The sequence below is a fragment of the Sorex fumeus genome, unplaced genomic scaffold (assembly GCF_029834395.1).
Source record: "Sorex fumeus unplaced genomic scaffold, SorFum_2.1 ptg000061l, whole genome shotgun sequence".
Classification (NCBI taxonomy): Eukaryota; Metazoa; Chordata; class Mammalia; order Eulipotyphla; family Soricidae; genus Sorex; species Sorex fumeus.
In genome coordinates this window covers 37,257,380-37,272,677 of record NW_026606118.1, presented here as the reverse complement: position 1 = coordinate 37,272,677, position 15,298 = coordinate 37,257,380, and the positions used below count along the sequence as shown (strand labels likewise).

Genomic DNA, 15,298 nt, shown 5'->3' with positions numbered 1-15,298 from the left:
TTGAAATTGTTAACTCATTTATGATCCCACTGATAATTTGAGTAACTAATTTATGAAACCACAAAAATTAGAAAGGAAAATCTGGACATCTAGAATAATTTGAAGTAGAAATACAAAGGCAAAACAGATGGGCAATATCCAGAAAGAAAATTTTGGTTAGTATTTCCCATCTGCTACTTTTTGCCTGCATGCTTTGCAGTAATTATAAATTTTCAAGCAGTCAAGCAATATCATTCTCAATCTAGTTTAATTTGTATTTGCACCTCATTGGTTGCTGGCAAAGGAATGGTTACGTTCAGATTTGATGACAGAGCTGCATAGACTTCATGTTTATCCCATGAGAGGCAAAGCTGTACAAAAGATTGAAAATTGTAGGTGGTGATTATTCTCCTTATTAATCAGTTCTAGACATATTTGGCAACTTTTCTCTTGCAACAGAAGTACTACTCAAACGTGGTAGTTAATAGGGTCATTTTAATTGACAGCACCAAGCTTTCATTAGTAGTTTTTGTTAAAAAGTTTTAAGATTTACTTTTAGTTGAAATTACATAGTTTTTAAAAGCAACCATAATTATTCATTATTTTATAAAAACATGGTTACTTACAGCAAAATTAATTTAAAAGGTTATTTTTTCCCCACAAATTAGACAACATTGCATTTTCTCCTCATGGAATAATGTTGATATCATTTTTTTCAAATAATAAATGATCTGTCACATATGTCCAGATCAGATGCCAAATAACTTTTTAAAGGACAATACCAAAATAAAGCCGCAATATTCAGTAAGTAATTGTACTTTGCAGAAAAAAAGGTGGTGTGGAATTAAGGTTATACATTATTAGGCCATGTGATAAATTTTCTCTTTTATCAATCAGTTCAAGCATTTAGGAATGACTTTTAAAAATAACAATTATTACCTGATTTTAGGCTAGTAGAGGAAAGCACATGGGAGACTTTTCTTCAACTTCTCCTGGTGAAGGTTGGTATTTCTAGGAAGAAACATGCTGTACTATATAGTCTACCACAACTCTAAAAAGTCAGACTATAACAGCATCTGTTTGTTTTTTTTAATAAATTATCTTTTTTAATCTCAACACACCCAACACGCCCCTCTTAGGCTCCGGCCAATGGTAATGTTTTTGTTTGTTTGTTTTTCTGGGACATTACTGTCCTCTTGACAGAGGGGAAGGAAAGCATGGCGAAATACACTGGGTGACAAATATGTCTCTTATTTCACCGGGCAAAAAAAATCATAGAACAAATCTGAGCTTAGCACTCTGAAGGACAATCTGCCCACTGGCAGAATCAATGAATATCTTTTGTGGCACAGATTTTAATATTGGAAATTCCAATAAAATGTGTCACTTCAAATCCCTCTAGACGTACATCTGAAATGTACAAGAAGAGAGAATTTATGTTGTGGGAAGAAGAAGAAGAGCATACACAAGTGAATTAATAAAATCTGACCTTTTCCACTGAGTATCTCCTCAGGCCAACCCCCAATTACACTGGTTAAAAGTTTTGAGAATCTGTATTTTCACAGGAACCAAGACTTGAATTTAAAGGAATTTTGCTCACACACACACACACACACACACACACACACACACACACACATACACACACAAAATTGAGTACCAATTTATGTTCCTTCTCTGCCACTGTTTTGATGTAAGAGCTCTTTCAGTGAAAACTATCTATACAACTACACTAGCTACAGGGAAGTCAAAAACATGTGGTCATATTTCATGTGTTCATTTTTATATAGATTTTGGTCACACGTGAAAGTGTTTGGGGGCTACTCTCAATTCAGTGCTCCAGTGTTATTCACAGCACTGTTTGTGGGAACTATACTGTACTTGGGAATTCAGCTAGGCCTCTCCTTTATCCCAGCATGCACTTAGCCTGTTGATCTATACCCCCAGTTACTTTTTAAAAATATTTTTTGCCTTCCTATAGTTCATGATGAATTTTAATATCAACTTACACTATGAACTAAGGTAAAATAGGTTGCTGGGGCATTTAGACCCTAAAGACCATTCATTTCAACTCTATTTTTCTTCATCAGAGGAGCACTATAATGTTCTTAAAACTTAAGTCAAGGTTAATGGTGCTTTTTCAGTTTCATATAATGGTTTTAAATGAATATGCTGCAAAAATTACATAAAAACAGCTAAAATGTTTCCTTTTAGAAAGTAGAAGCCATTACAGTATGCTTTCTTATTCGTTGTTTGTTTTTGTTTTGAGACCACGCTGGTTTACTCATGGCTCTACACTCATGGATCACTTGTCACAGGGCTCAGGGCGCATATGTCATGTGGGGAATCAAGCATAGGTAGGCCATATGCCAGGCAAGTACCTTAAACTCCTACTATCACTGTGAGTTATTAACTGTGACTTAGTTATTCTTCATGTTTTTCCGTAGAGTAACTTTTCAACTACACAATTAAAATTCAACTTCCACTTCTAAGCTCTGGAAAAGGCCAGGCTCTATTGCTCTGTCATTTGGGTCATGTGGAAGAACAAGGATGAACACTGATGCCTCTCACCCTTACGTTCTCTTTTCTCCCTGTGAGGATGAGTGACTTCTCTGGTAGCTAAACTGAAAAGGAGGAAGGCCTATGAAAGAAGACGTCCCTATTTTTGGTATTCAAGTGCTCACTTGGGTTCTCCATGCCATAAATAACTTTTATTTGGGTGAGGCACTGTATGTGCAAGATGGTATGTACTTTCAGTTGCCCAGGGTTGTCTGTAAGTGGGTGGGTAAGCGTCTAATTCTGGGAGTTTGTTTTGAGAAATTCTCATGACTCCAATGGTATCATTACACAGCCTGATATTTTTATTTCTCCTCTGATTTATTCCTTTGTTTCTTAGTTGACTCTGAACTGAAATAAATTAAAAAATTGCTCTTTTTTTAATACTCATCATCTATTCCAACATAATTGCAAACATATCACCTATTTTATAATTAAAAACTTTTTAAAAATAAACAATTTAGCACCTGTGGGTTTCATTTTATATTCCAAATTTTAATGCAAAGTACATATTTCTTAGGAACATTTTATATTTTGCTGATAAAAAAATCATTGCATACGTGCAGTTATTGTCCTTGCAACATATGTGTACAAGTAGATTTCTCTAATGGTACTTATGAGTTCCTAAAAATTTCCTTTCCATTTTGAAAACAAAGTTCTTTAAAATACCACCAGATTAAGTAACAAGACATTAAAAATAAGGCAGTGGGAGATCTCTAAAACCACTGTACCTTTGAACCTAGAGCTCCAGCAAAATAAACCGGTACTTGAAGAGATAATGTTCACATGGCAAGAGAGCTCTGTGTGCCTGAAGACTATCTTGGTAGATTTGAAAAATTAGATGACAGAACTGATCATGCTGAAAGAATGCAGTCAAGGTTAAACTGTAAGCTGGTGGGTATCATTAAGATGAGCAGAGGGCAATGTAACCTGTCTTAGGTGATAGGCAGACCTGCAGCTAAGCCATCATGGGAAAAATCTGGGTGCCGGAAATTATTTTTAATTGTTTTTTAAATTTAATTGTTTATTTGGTTTGGGCCAGCAGTGCTTATAGTTAAAATCCTGGCTCTGTGCTCGGGTGTCACTTCTGGTGGGTTTGTGGACCATAAAGAATGCTGAGGACATAACTTGGGTCAGCTGCATGCAAAGCAAGTTCCTTACTTGCTGTATTATCACTCCAGCCGAGAAACTACTTTTAATTTTTTTAAACATAGAGCAGGAATCCAAATAAAATTATATCAGTCCAGCTTTTCCACTGGGCTGGGGTTAAAGATTAAATAAAGATTAAATCTTTTACTCTGGATTTCTCTGCTAGCATGCCTGGAAAATAATATGTATAAACTATGTAACTTTTGTGAATATTTGTATTAACTCTTATTTATAAATTAAATATGAATAATTCACTCGAATTTGATAAGTAGACTAGGCAAAACTGTTTATGAAGCATATGTTTGCAAATGGAATAACTTAAAAAAATGATGTGTTTTAAATATGCAATTCTGTCAGATTATTATCTAAGAGGATAATACTTTATGAAGATAGAATATGTGAATATCTTTTTTTCCAGTAGCAGGTAGGATGAACCTTTAATTTTTGGATTAATTTATTTCACCCACCAGAGCAGAAAAACATATCTCAATACTGTTGGGCAGGAGAGATATCACAGCAGGTAGGACGTTTACCTTGCACACAGTTGACCTGGCCAACCTGAGTTCAATTCCTTTGCCCCACTCGGAGAGCCCGGCAAGCTACCCAGAGTATCTTGACCTCATGGCAAGCTACCATGACATATTCAATATGCCAAACATAGTAACAAGTCTCATAACGGAGACACTCCTGGGCCCACTCAAGCAAATCAATGAACAACAGGAGGACAGTGCCACAGTGCTACTGTTGTCATTTATATTTCTGAAAAAGTACTATAAAAATTTGTATTTTGGGGAAATTATCTTTATTTTTATTATTTGTTGATATTGCTTGCTATTTTGGGGGGTGGGAGATGATTCAGTGTTGCTCAAGGCTTACTACTGACTTTGTGCTGAAGGATCACTCCTGGTGGGACTCAGGGGACCACATGAAGTGCCAGGGATTGAACCTAGGTCAACTGAGTACAAGGCTAGTCTCCAACCCATTGTATCTCTGTGTCCCCTATTGCTTGCTTCTATATTAGGATATGTGTTTGCTTGGTTGTTCTTAGAAGTATGTTAAGACAATGTTTATAAACCATGTGTGCCCATTAAATATTTGGAAAAATCACAGTCTTTTGCTATAATTTAATTTTACATGTGGTTTCTTTTCACATGAATAAAATGGAATGCTTTTATGTGGTCAATTTGGCTGTTTTATTCTTATGTGGTTGCTGGTTTTGTGACTTGTTTAGTAAGAAATTTCAAATCCCAATGTTATTATCATTGTTTTTGATAATTTCATTTGTCTATTTGAAGTTCTTTTGTGTAGTTAAAATGTGAACCCAGATGATATTTGTTTTTATGCAATGTATTTCATTATTAACTAATTCACTTTTTCCCTTAGTTGATAATTAATAGTCTTGGTATGAATCTTTCTACTATATTCATAAGTATATTATGATAGACACACTATAAAATTAATGTCTATACATGTTGCTAAGATTTTAATTGATTCCATTATTTATACCCCTCCTCCGAGTTTATAGAACTTTACTGGCAAAATATTTAAAAATTATAGATCCTATTGCTCTCAAGTCAGCGTAATAAAAAATTGTGTGCAGGACACATCAATAATCCTGACATAGACTTATACTTTGTCTACCCATTATTCATGGATCTGATCCTAAATACTAAATATTTTGTCAAAAAGTTCTTTAAGTTAAATAAAATTTCCTTTTCTTTTACTTTTTAATGACTCACGTTCTTAACCTCCCTGCTAACTTGAATGTAGAAATCCACAAGAATGATGTAGAGCTTAAAATGAACTAGATTGTTTCCATAGTTCACAGTCACAGGGGTCCTGAGTTTATGAGTCTGTACAGTCTGAGGAAGAGTAAGTGTCAGTTGTGGTCAATTCAGGCCACACTCCGATTCAGGTCAATGTGGAGTGGCTTCAGGTGTTCCCCAAATGCCCAAGCCTTGAAAATATTGATGATGGGTCTCATTGAACTCAATGGACCTGCCTTGCTTGATGTGATGTAAGTAGACTTGGTTGTTTGCTATGGCTGAAGAACCTTGTCAGGTGAGAAAGTAATTGTATAGTGCTTCCAGAACTGTGATCTAGGATCGTCTAGATTTGGAGTGAGGATTGGATGTGAGTTTACCCATGAAGTGTCTAAGAGGCTTGAGGAGGACACACCTTCCTGCCTATTCTTGTCCAGCAGGGAGTTCTAATCAGGTCATCCAAGAGGTGCTAGAGAGTCATTTTGGCCACATCTGGAATTTCTTGAAAGCCTCTACAGAAGAGCATGGAATTAGGGTCAGATAAATGCAAACCCTAGCTATCTATATCTTTTTGATGCCATGGACCCTTGAGTATAAAAAGTAAATTATATATTTTTCTTAAAAATGTTATAATGATGGATACATTCTTTGACCAAACTTTCACGAGTCTTTTTGACTCTTATAGATTAGGACTCATCCTTGGGCATTGGCTACCATCCTCGGAGAATCCAATTTTAATAGGAATCCTGCTAAATCTGTTTAGAGTGAATCATTTTTTACCTTTTTTTTACATATGATCACCCACAGTAACAGATCAAATCACTCATATATCACCATCCCACATTATACATATCATTCTGGCATACTTTAGAGAGTCCTGTTAAGTCTATCCAGGAAAAAAAATATTTCTATCTTTGACGTGACCTCTTAGTAATTTTCCATACATTAATGCTACACATACAACCTTTCTTGTCTATGTATGGACTTGTTATACTCAACCAGTTGTTCTTATATTCTTATATTTAATATTGAGGTAATCTCTCTTTTATGCTGTTAACATTCCACTGCATTACTGATTAAAACCTATAGTATCTTTACCTCACTGCAATTTTGATAGAAACCTATAGTATCTTTAACAGATATCAGAATAACTTTTTGTCTTTAAGTGAATCCAGTTAGATTTTATCAATTATTCTGATCTAAATTGATATTGATTAATTTTATGAACAAATGATCCTTTTATGTTGAATTCCCTCTTCAATACACTAGATCTGTAATCATTCCAATTGAACACAATGTTTTGGTTTTTTTTCTCCTTTAAAAGAATCCCTTTTATTTCTTATGAATGTGAAAGAGAGTGATAGAGTGAAGAGGTGCTACAGCAGAAAATACTAACCCACTCCTGGATGACTTGCCAAAACAAAGTTAGTTCTGGGGAAGTCAGGAATAATAAACTCTGCACCTGATCCTATACAGCACAGACTCTAAGGTCTCATCAAGTTCACTAAAATAGTCATCAGGTTGCACCTAAAACAAACTTGTTTTGTGTGGCAAGGGAGTTCATCCTTTCCTTCCGAATGGCGAGGCAAGAAAATGTTCTTTATGTTCTTTACAGGGAAAAAAAAAGTCTTAATTTCCACATTGGTTCTTTTCTAGGTTCATTATCTATTCCTATGCAAAGGAATTTCCAGAGAAAACTATTAGCCAAGTAAATAGTTTTATTAAAGCCGTATGAGAGAGCAAAGTGAGAACTCATTATGTGAAGGACATACCTTGAAGTGGAATGTGGGAAACTCGAGAATGCAAGTGTGCTTCTAACCTTTTCCACACTGCCTCAGCATGGGGCTTTTATGTGCTGATGAGAGTCAGCTGCTAGGGCATCTTTATGGAAAAGTCTTTGAGTCCTGGTGGTTTTCATTGAGAGTTTTGTCAGGAATTTATTCCTGTTGAATTGCCTTAATTGTTCCTGGCCCTAGGGTTTGAGGTATATCCAGTTTTTCCCCCTCTAATTGGTAAGCCCTGAGATTTATAATACTGTTAATAATCAAGTTCAGAAACAGTGTTTAAACACCACACCAACCTTCATAGTGTTCATGTCCCTTCCCAATGTATCAAGATTCCTTTCCACAGACCCTTGACTTAACCTATCTAAACCTAATTCTTCAGGCAGGCTCTCAGTATCAGTTACCATTGACAATTAGTTCCTATTATTATTGTGTTTTCTTATATCCTACACATGAGCTAGATCATTCTGTATCTGTCCTTCTCCTTCTGGCTAACTTCACTCAGCATGCTATCCTACAGTTCCAACAATGTATTGGCAAATTGTATGATTTCATTTCCCCCCCTTTTTATGGCTAAGTAGTATTTCATTGTGTATATACACCATTGTTTCTTATTCCATCTATTCTTGCACATTTAGATTGTTTACTGATCTTGGGCAATACACAAAGGAGTACAAAATATCTTTTGTAAATAGTGTTTGGATATTCCCAGTATTGAGCTCAGGGCTAGTAAAGAAACTCCCAAAACATTATCTTTTGGGTGTGTGTTTTTCATATGGATTTCCTGAAATTCATTGACAAGGGATCCATCTGCTTGAATAACTAGTTTACTTTTATTTTACCTCTTATAGGCCCTTTATAGATCTAGAGTAAGTACATATGAAAACACAAAAAAATTGTAGTTTTAAGTTTTAGTAACATGATTTTCAGTGAATTTTTTGGCAAACTTTCAGATCTTATCCTTCTGAAGCTAGTTAAGCTTATGCTGGATCAGATATTTTAACATGCTTTTTACCAATTTGATATAATTTGAACTGGGTAGCACTTGAAAATAAAACCCTTATTAAAAACAAACTTTTGCTGATTTTTTCTTTAAAATTATACCAAAATTAATTAAATATTTTCTTAACTTATAAGAATTCCTAATTATATTTTTTACTGTTCTTGTTTTTTTGCATACCTAAAAATGAATAAAATGCTCATTTCTAATTTTTCCTGAGAGATTGCCTAAAAACAAGATATGATATCATTTATTTCATACTTAACTTTTGCAACATGGTTTTGTCATTTTTACTAAAGTATTCAGACTTTACTATAAATATTCCAATATTAAAACCAATCTTGTTTAAAGAATTTTTTAAAAAACACCTGCTTCTTACTATGTTTCTTCATTAGTTCTTAATAGTTAACACATCTAGTGTCAAATGGTTTGATCTATATTTGTGAAACATTCACTGAATTTATTCAGCGTTTTAGGTTTTGCATAATTTTCATATTAAAATTTGCTTACTGTATTTAGATACTATAATTTTAAAGCAATAGTATTTTTAAAGTAATGAATTATAATCAATGTGATGGGCATAAGAGGGCAGTTAGGATAGAGAGGGATCCACTGTGACAATGATAGTTGGAAGTGATCACTCTGGACATAATCTTGGTGCTGAAAGAAGGTAAAGTGATTTGCACAATACCCTTTCAATAACAGTATTACAAACCACAGTGCCTAAAAGGAAATTGTGAGAGAAAGAAAGAGACAGAAGAAAAGTTTCTGCTATAGAGGCAGGCTCCAGGAATGGGAAAACTGTAAACAGTAATCGGGGAAAATAGGCACTGAATGGGTGTTGGAACATTGTATGACAAAAGTTAATCATGAACAACTTTGTAACTGTATATCTCACAATGATTCAATATTGCATTATGAATTTAATTAAAATGAGAGTTTACTATAAGCAATTTTATGCTCTTAGGCTAGAGAATCTAGAAGAAATGGATAGAATATTTGAGTCATTAAATTTCCTAAAGCTGTATGAGGAGGAAATAGAAAGCCTAAATAGGTCAATCACAAGTGAAAAAATTGAAACAGTAATTAAGAATCTCCCCAATAACATAAGTCCCAATAAAGATGGGTTCTCTGCTAAATTCTATCAAACCTTCAAAGAACGTGTGCTGCCTTTATGCCTTAAACTATCTAAAATGTAAGACACAGGAACCCTTCTTAAAACCTTCTATGAAGCAAATATTACACTAATACCCAAAGCAGACAGTGCATCTTCCAGAAAAGAAAATTTCAGACCAATCTTCCTGATGATTATTAATGCAAAATTCTTTTTCAAAATCTTAGCTAACTGAATAAAAAAGACATTTAAAAACTCATACACCCTGTTAAAATGGTATTCATCCCAGGCATGCAAGCCTGGTTCAACATAGGTAAATAAATTAAAATAATACATGTTAATAAAATGAAAGATTATTGATGTCAATGCCCTTGACAAGATCCAACATGCTTTCACGATAAAACCCTCAACAAAATAGGGGTGGAAATAACTTTCCTCAAGGTAATAACGGCTATCTAAAATAAGCCAACAACCAGTATCATACTTAATGATGAGAACTAAAAGAATTCCCTCTAAGATCAGTTATAAGGCAAGGATGTTCACTCTCTCTATTTCTATTTAACATGGTATTAGAAGTCCTGACTATAGAAATCAGGCAAGAGAAACAAATCAAATTAATTCAAGTTGGAAAAAGGAATTCAAATTACTACTATTTGCATATGACATAAAAATATACATACAAGACCCTAACAAGTCCACAAAAAAGCTCCTAGAAACAATAAACCAAAACAGGAAAGTGACGAGGTACAAAGTCAATACAAAAAATTGGTCAAGATCTTATAGACAAAAATGAATGAGAGGAAAAAGCAATCAAGGAGTCTGCCATTTAAAATAGTATCCAGTGGCATGACATCTTTGAAAATACCATTAACTTCAATGTCGTGGAGGGTTTTGCCAACCTTGTCTACAATGTACCTTACGAATTCTGGTCTGATGTCGAGGTCTTTAATCCATTTTGATCTTACTTTTGTGCACGGTGTTAGGCAGAGATCTGAGCCCATTTTTTTGCATGTAGCCATCCAGTTTTTCCAGCACAATTTGTTAAAGAGGCTTTCTTTGCTCCACTTCACGTTTCTGCTCCCTTGTTAAAGAGTAGATGATCATATGTTTGGGGGAGATGTCAGTATATTCAATCCTGTTCCAATGATCTGCAGCCCTGCCTTTGTTACAGTACCATGCTGTTTTAATTATTACTGCTTTGTAGTAGAGTTTAAAGTTAGGGAGGTTGATCCCTCCCATTTTCTTTTCCCCAAGAATTGCTTTAGCTATTCATGGGGGTTTATTGTTCCATATGAATTTCAGAAAAGTTTGCTCCATTTCTTTGAAGAATGGCATGGGTATCGTTATAGGGATCACATTGAATTTGTAAAATGTTTTGGAAAGTATTGCCATTCTGACAATATTAATTCTCCCAATCCATGAGCAGGGGATAGCACAGCGGTAGGGCATTTGCCTTGCACGCAGCCAACATGGCCAACCCGAGTTCGATTCTTCAGCCCCTCTTGGAGAGCCCGGCAAGCTACTGAGAGTATCTCGCCTGCACGGCAGAGCCTGGCAAGCTACCCGTGACGTATTCGATATGCCAAACACAGTAACAACAAAGTCTCCAATGGAGATGTTACTGGGCCCGCTCGAGCAAATTGATGATCAACAGGAGGGCCTTTACCTTTACCTTTACCTTTCCTCGTGTCCTCTTTTATTTCCTGAAGTAGCGTTTTGTAGTTTTCTTTGTACAGGTCCTTTACTTCCTTAGTTAAGTTGATTCTTAGGTACTTGATTTTCTGGGGCACAATTGTGAACGGGATTGTTTTTTTCATGTCGCTTTCTTCTCCCTAACTGTTTGCGTATAGGAAAGCCATGGACTTTTGGGTATTGATTTTATAGTCTGCAACTTTGCTATACAAGTCTATTGTTTCTAGGAGTTTCTTGGTAGGGATCTTAAGGTTCTCAAAATATAGTATCATATCATCTGCAAATAGTGACAGCTTGATTTCTTCCTTTCCTACCTGGATGCCCTTAATATCTTTTCCTTGCCTAATTGCTATTGCAAGTACTTCCAGTACTATATTGAACAGCAGTGGAGAGATTGGGCATCCTTGTATAGTCCCTGATCTCAGGGGGAAGGCTCTCAGTTTTTTCCCATTGAGGATGAAGCTTGCTGTAGGCTTGTGGTAGATGACTTTAACTGTATTGAGGAAAGTACCCTCTATCCCCATTTTGGTGAGGGTTTTCATCATAAACAGAAGTTGGGTCTTGTCAAATGCTTTCTCTGCATCTATTTATATGATCATATAGTTTTTATCTTTTCTTTTTCTGATATGATGGACTATTTTGATTGATTTCCAAATGTTAAACCATCCTTGAGTTCCTGGGATGAATCCCACTTGGTCATGGTGTATGATCTTTTTGATGAGTAGTTGAATTCTATTTGCTAGTATTTTGTTGAGAATCTTCATAAACATCTTGTATCTAAGAATCAACTTAACAAAAAATGTGGGAGATCTATACCATGATAATTTTAAATCACTTATGAGATAGAAAAAGACCTTAGGAGATGGAAAAATATTACATGCCCATGAATTATAAGAATCAATATTATCAAAATGACTATTCTACCTAAGCTATTAAATAGATTCAGTGCAATCCCCAAGCAAATTCAGGTGACATTTTTCCAAGATCTAGAAAAGTTAATAATAAAGTTTGTGTGGAATCAGAAAATACCGCAAGTAGCCAAAGCTAAACTGAAAAAAATAAGAAATAAGTTAAAAGCTAGAAGAAGAAAGACAAATACTGAATGATCTTACTTATCTGTGGCATACTGGATGAAAAAACATTGTAGTAAAGGAGGATGTAGGATAACATTATTTTGTCCTTCCTGCATGGCCTCAGGTAGTTTAGGTTTATTGGGCTGCTGCCATCACAGTGCTGCCATTTCTCTATGTTTATTTGTAACTTCTTTATTTGTGCTCTGTTGACTTGTAAATATTGTTTTTCTCCTCTCCCTAAGCCTTATGTGTAGGTTATTCAGAACAATGTCCTTTTTGTATCAACACAAGAAGATAGTAAATTCTATGCTTTTGTAACATGACTCTCAGGTTTTTTTTCCTTCTGGGCATCTCTTCTCTAGACCTAAGCCTCAGCTGTCCTTACTTCCTAGCACCCCCAAAACCAGGGTCCCGATGAGGGACTGGATGAGACCAAGGTAAGCGGTAAGCTATGTGCTACCCTGGCATCGAAATGGGCCTGGCCAAAGTGCCTAATGCTTAACTATAAGTTAAGAGCTTGGTCATGGACAAACGCTGTCATGATCCAAAAATTAAAACTAGATTTGTACCTTGCTAGGGTTAGGAATGATTGATCTGGCCTGAGTGCTGTAGTCTGAGTCTGTGGCAAGATGTTCCCAGGAGAGCTGCCCTACCTCTTAGGTGGTGTTTCCTTTGAGCCTGGTGGGCCCTCAGGAAGAGCTTTCTTATGTTGATTTTGCTACCTGACTGGGTGCAGTTTCAGCCAAGTGTGCAGGGGAGTTGGAGAGTCTAGAAGCTGAAGAGAGCTGGAGAAATGAGAGAGAGGCAGGGCTGCGAGATGGAGTGCAGAGAGACTAGGAAGTGGGACAGAGAGAGAAGAATGTAGAAGAAGAATGCAGAAGCAGGTGGAAAGAGAGAGCCCAGGATGTGAGATGGAGCACAGAGAGATGAGCAGGAGAGACAGAAGGGGACAGGAATGAGGGGCAATGTGAGACTAAAACGGGAGGCTCAGAGAGACTGGGACAGGCACGTGGGGAGAATCAAATAAACGGCATCTGATCAATCAAAGGTCTTGGCCCTCATTTCCTCCTTCCATCTGCCTCATGGCCTGGACTGCTTCGGCTGGGCAAGTGGCCTGGGCCCACCTTGAATGCAAGCAGCAAGGGGGAGAGCCATAGGGCCTCTCCCTGGCAGCCCTCCCTGGAGTTTTATACTGGGGTATACCAAGATCATCCTTTACCCCAGTGTTTAGAGAAGAGAAGGACAGAGAGGGAAAGAAATCAAGGTGGGGGGTGGTTGAGAGAATGGGAAGTAATGCATTCCAGGCTTCAGTAAGGTAAAAGTAAGGTAAAGGCCCTCCCGTTGATCGTCGATTTGCTCGAGCGGGCCCAGTAACGTCTCCATTGGAGACTTTGTTGTTACTGTGTCTGGCATATTGAATACTCTCGGTAGCTTGCCGGGCTCTCCGAGAGGGGCGGAGGAATCGAACTCGGGTCGGCCATGTTGGCCGCTTGTAAAGCGAACGCCCAACCCGCTGTGCTATCGCTCCAGCCCAGGCTTCAGTAATAGTGGTGATATAAATGAGTGGTATAACTGTATATCCAAAACACAGACTCAAAAAAAAATCGAATGTTTGAGATCTAAGCTGCAAGCACTGGAACTTTGTAATGTGCTTGTCAAGTTGACAGGCAGGGATTGGGTAGGGGTTGGGTCGTGGAGGAAATATGGGAATACTGGTGGATTGAAGTTGACAGTGGTGGTAGGATTGATGTTGAAATATTATATGCCTAAAACTCAACTATTACCAACTTTGTAAATAACAGTTCTTTAATAAAACTCAAAAAACCCTGTGGTAGTTACACAAAATGAAATACTACTCAGCCACAATAAAGACTGACATCGTAAATTGGGGTGATGGTCCAGAGCTAGATTTCTTTCCTTCAAGTTCCATTTCTACCCCGTATTAGCTTGGAGACCTATGCAAGGTGTGTAACTTTTCTGTGTTTCCGATTTTTTTACCACTGAAGCAGGAGGAATAACAGTATCTACCTCATAAACATTATATCTCAAAGTTAAATGAATTGAATAGTGTAATCAATGTACCAACCTAAAGGAAAAGGAACTGATGAAATTGAAGTCTTGACGTTTGCTGCTACAAAGATGGAAATGATGATTGAAGAGATCATTTGATCATTCTGAGTGAAGTTAGTGACTGCAGAATGATCTTGCTCATACGTGGAGTATAAAGCAACATAGTAAGGGAAAAAATAATGTCCATTTACAACAGACCATAAGAGTGTTCCTATTGAACTGAGTCTGTGAGCAGAAGTGGGAAGGGGAGAAGGTTGAAAGTGGACCTAGTGGCAATTGAGGGATGCTGATATTCTTGTGGCAATTGCAGTGCCAGCAACATTGTATTTCTGAAATATTAGTACTAACAGCATCATAAATCACAGAGTCTAAATTTGAATAATTAATTGCTTTAAAATATCTGCATTTTTGGAGTAAACTGTACTGTCAATATATATCAAGTCTATCTCATCTAAGTTGACATTTAATGCCTTTAGTTTGCAGGTGATTTCCTGTCTCTGTTATATGTTTTGCTCTATGTTGCATGTTAGGTTCCCCTCCTATTATTGTGTTGCTGTCAATGTTTCCCTTTAGGGCTGTTATAATTCACTTTATATATTTCATTGCTGCTATGTTGGTGCATATACATTAAGAATTATTTGTTTCAGTTATAGTGATTTCTTTTTCATTATATGTCCATATTTGTCTCTTGCCATCATTTTTAGTTGGAAGTCTTATTTTATTCTTAGAAAGTTTTTTTTTTATATTCTTAGAAAGTTTTAACAGCTTCTTAGACTGCCGGAAAATCCATTTTGTGAAAAAGTTTAAAACAAGGATATTCCATGGGCTTTTGTTTTAAAACATGTCTGGAATCTGTCCCTCATTTCCTTCCCTGCTATTCCTCTGGCTCAGGCCACCAATGTTCTGGATTTTTGTAGGAGCCTGATAATTGTGCCTGCATTCACTCCCAATAGGTTAACTTCAACACAGCCACACAACCACCAAAGACATTTTTATAATGTACTGTAGTAATAGCTACCCTTTTCACTCAGTAAAATCAATGTCCTTAAAATGGCTAAAATGATCTGGTCCATTACCCCTTACAACACTCCATCTCTTACCACTTTTTCTACCTTTTT

General features: G+C 36.4%; 1 pseudogene; it reads right to left on the bottom strand.

The window, feature by feature from the left end:
• LOC130034756 (serine/threonine-protein kinase Nek4-like) overlaps positions 1-15,298 on the bottom strand; it is a 92,301-nt pseudogene that overhangs the window by 74,340 nt on the left and 2,663 nt on the right.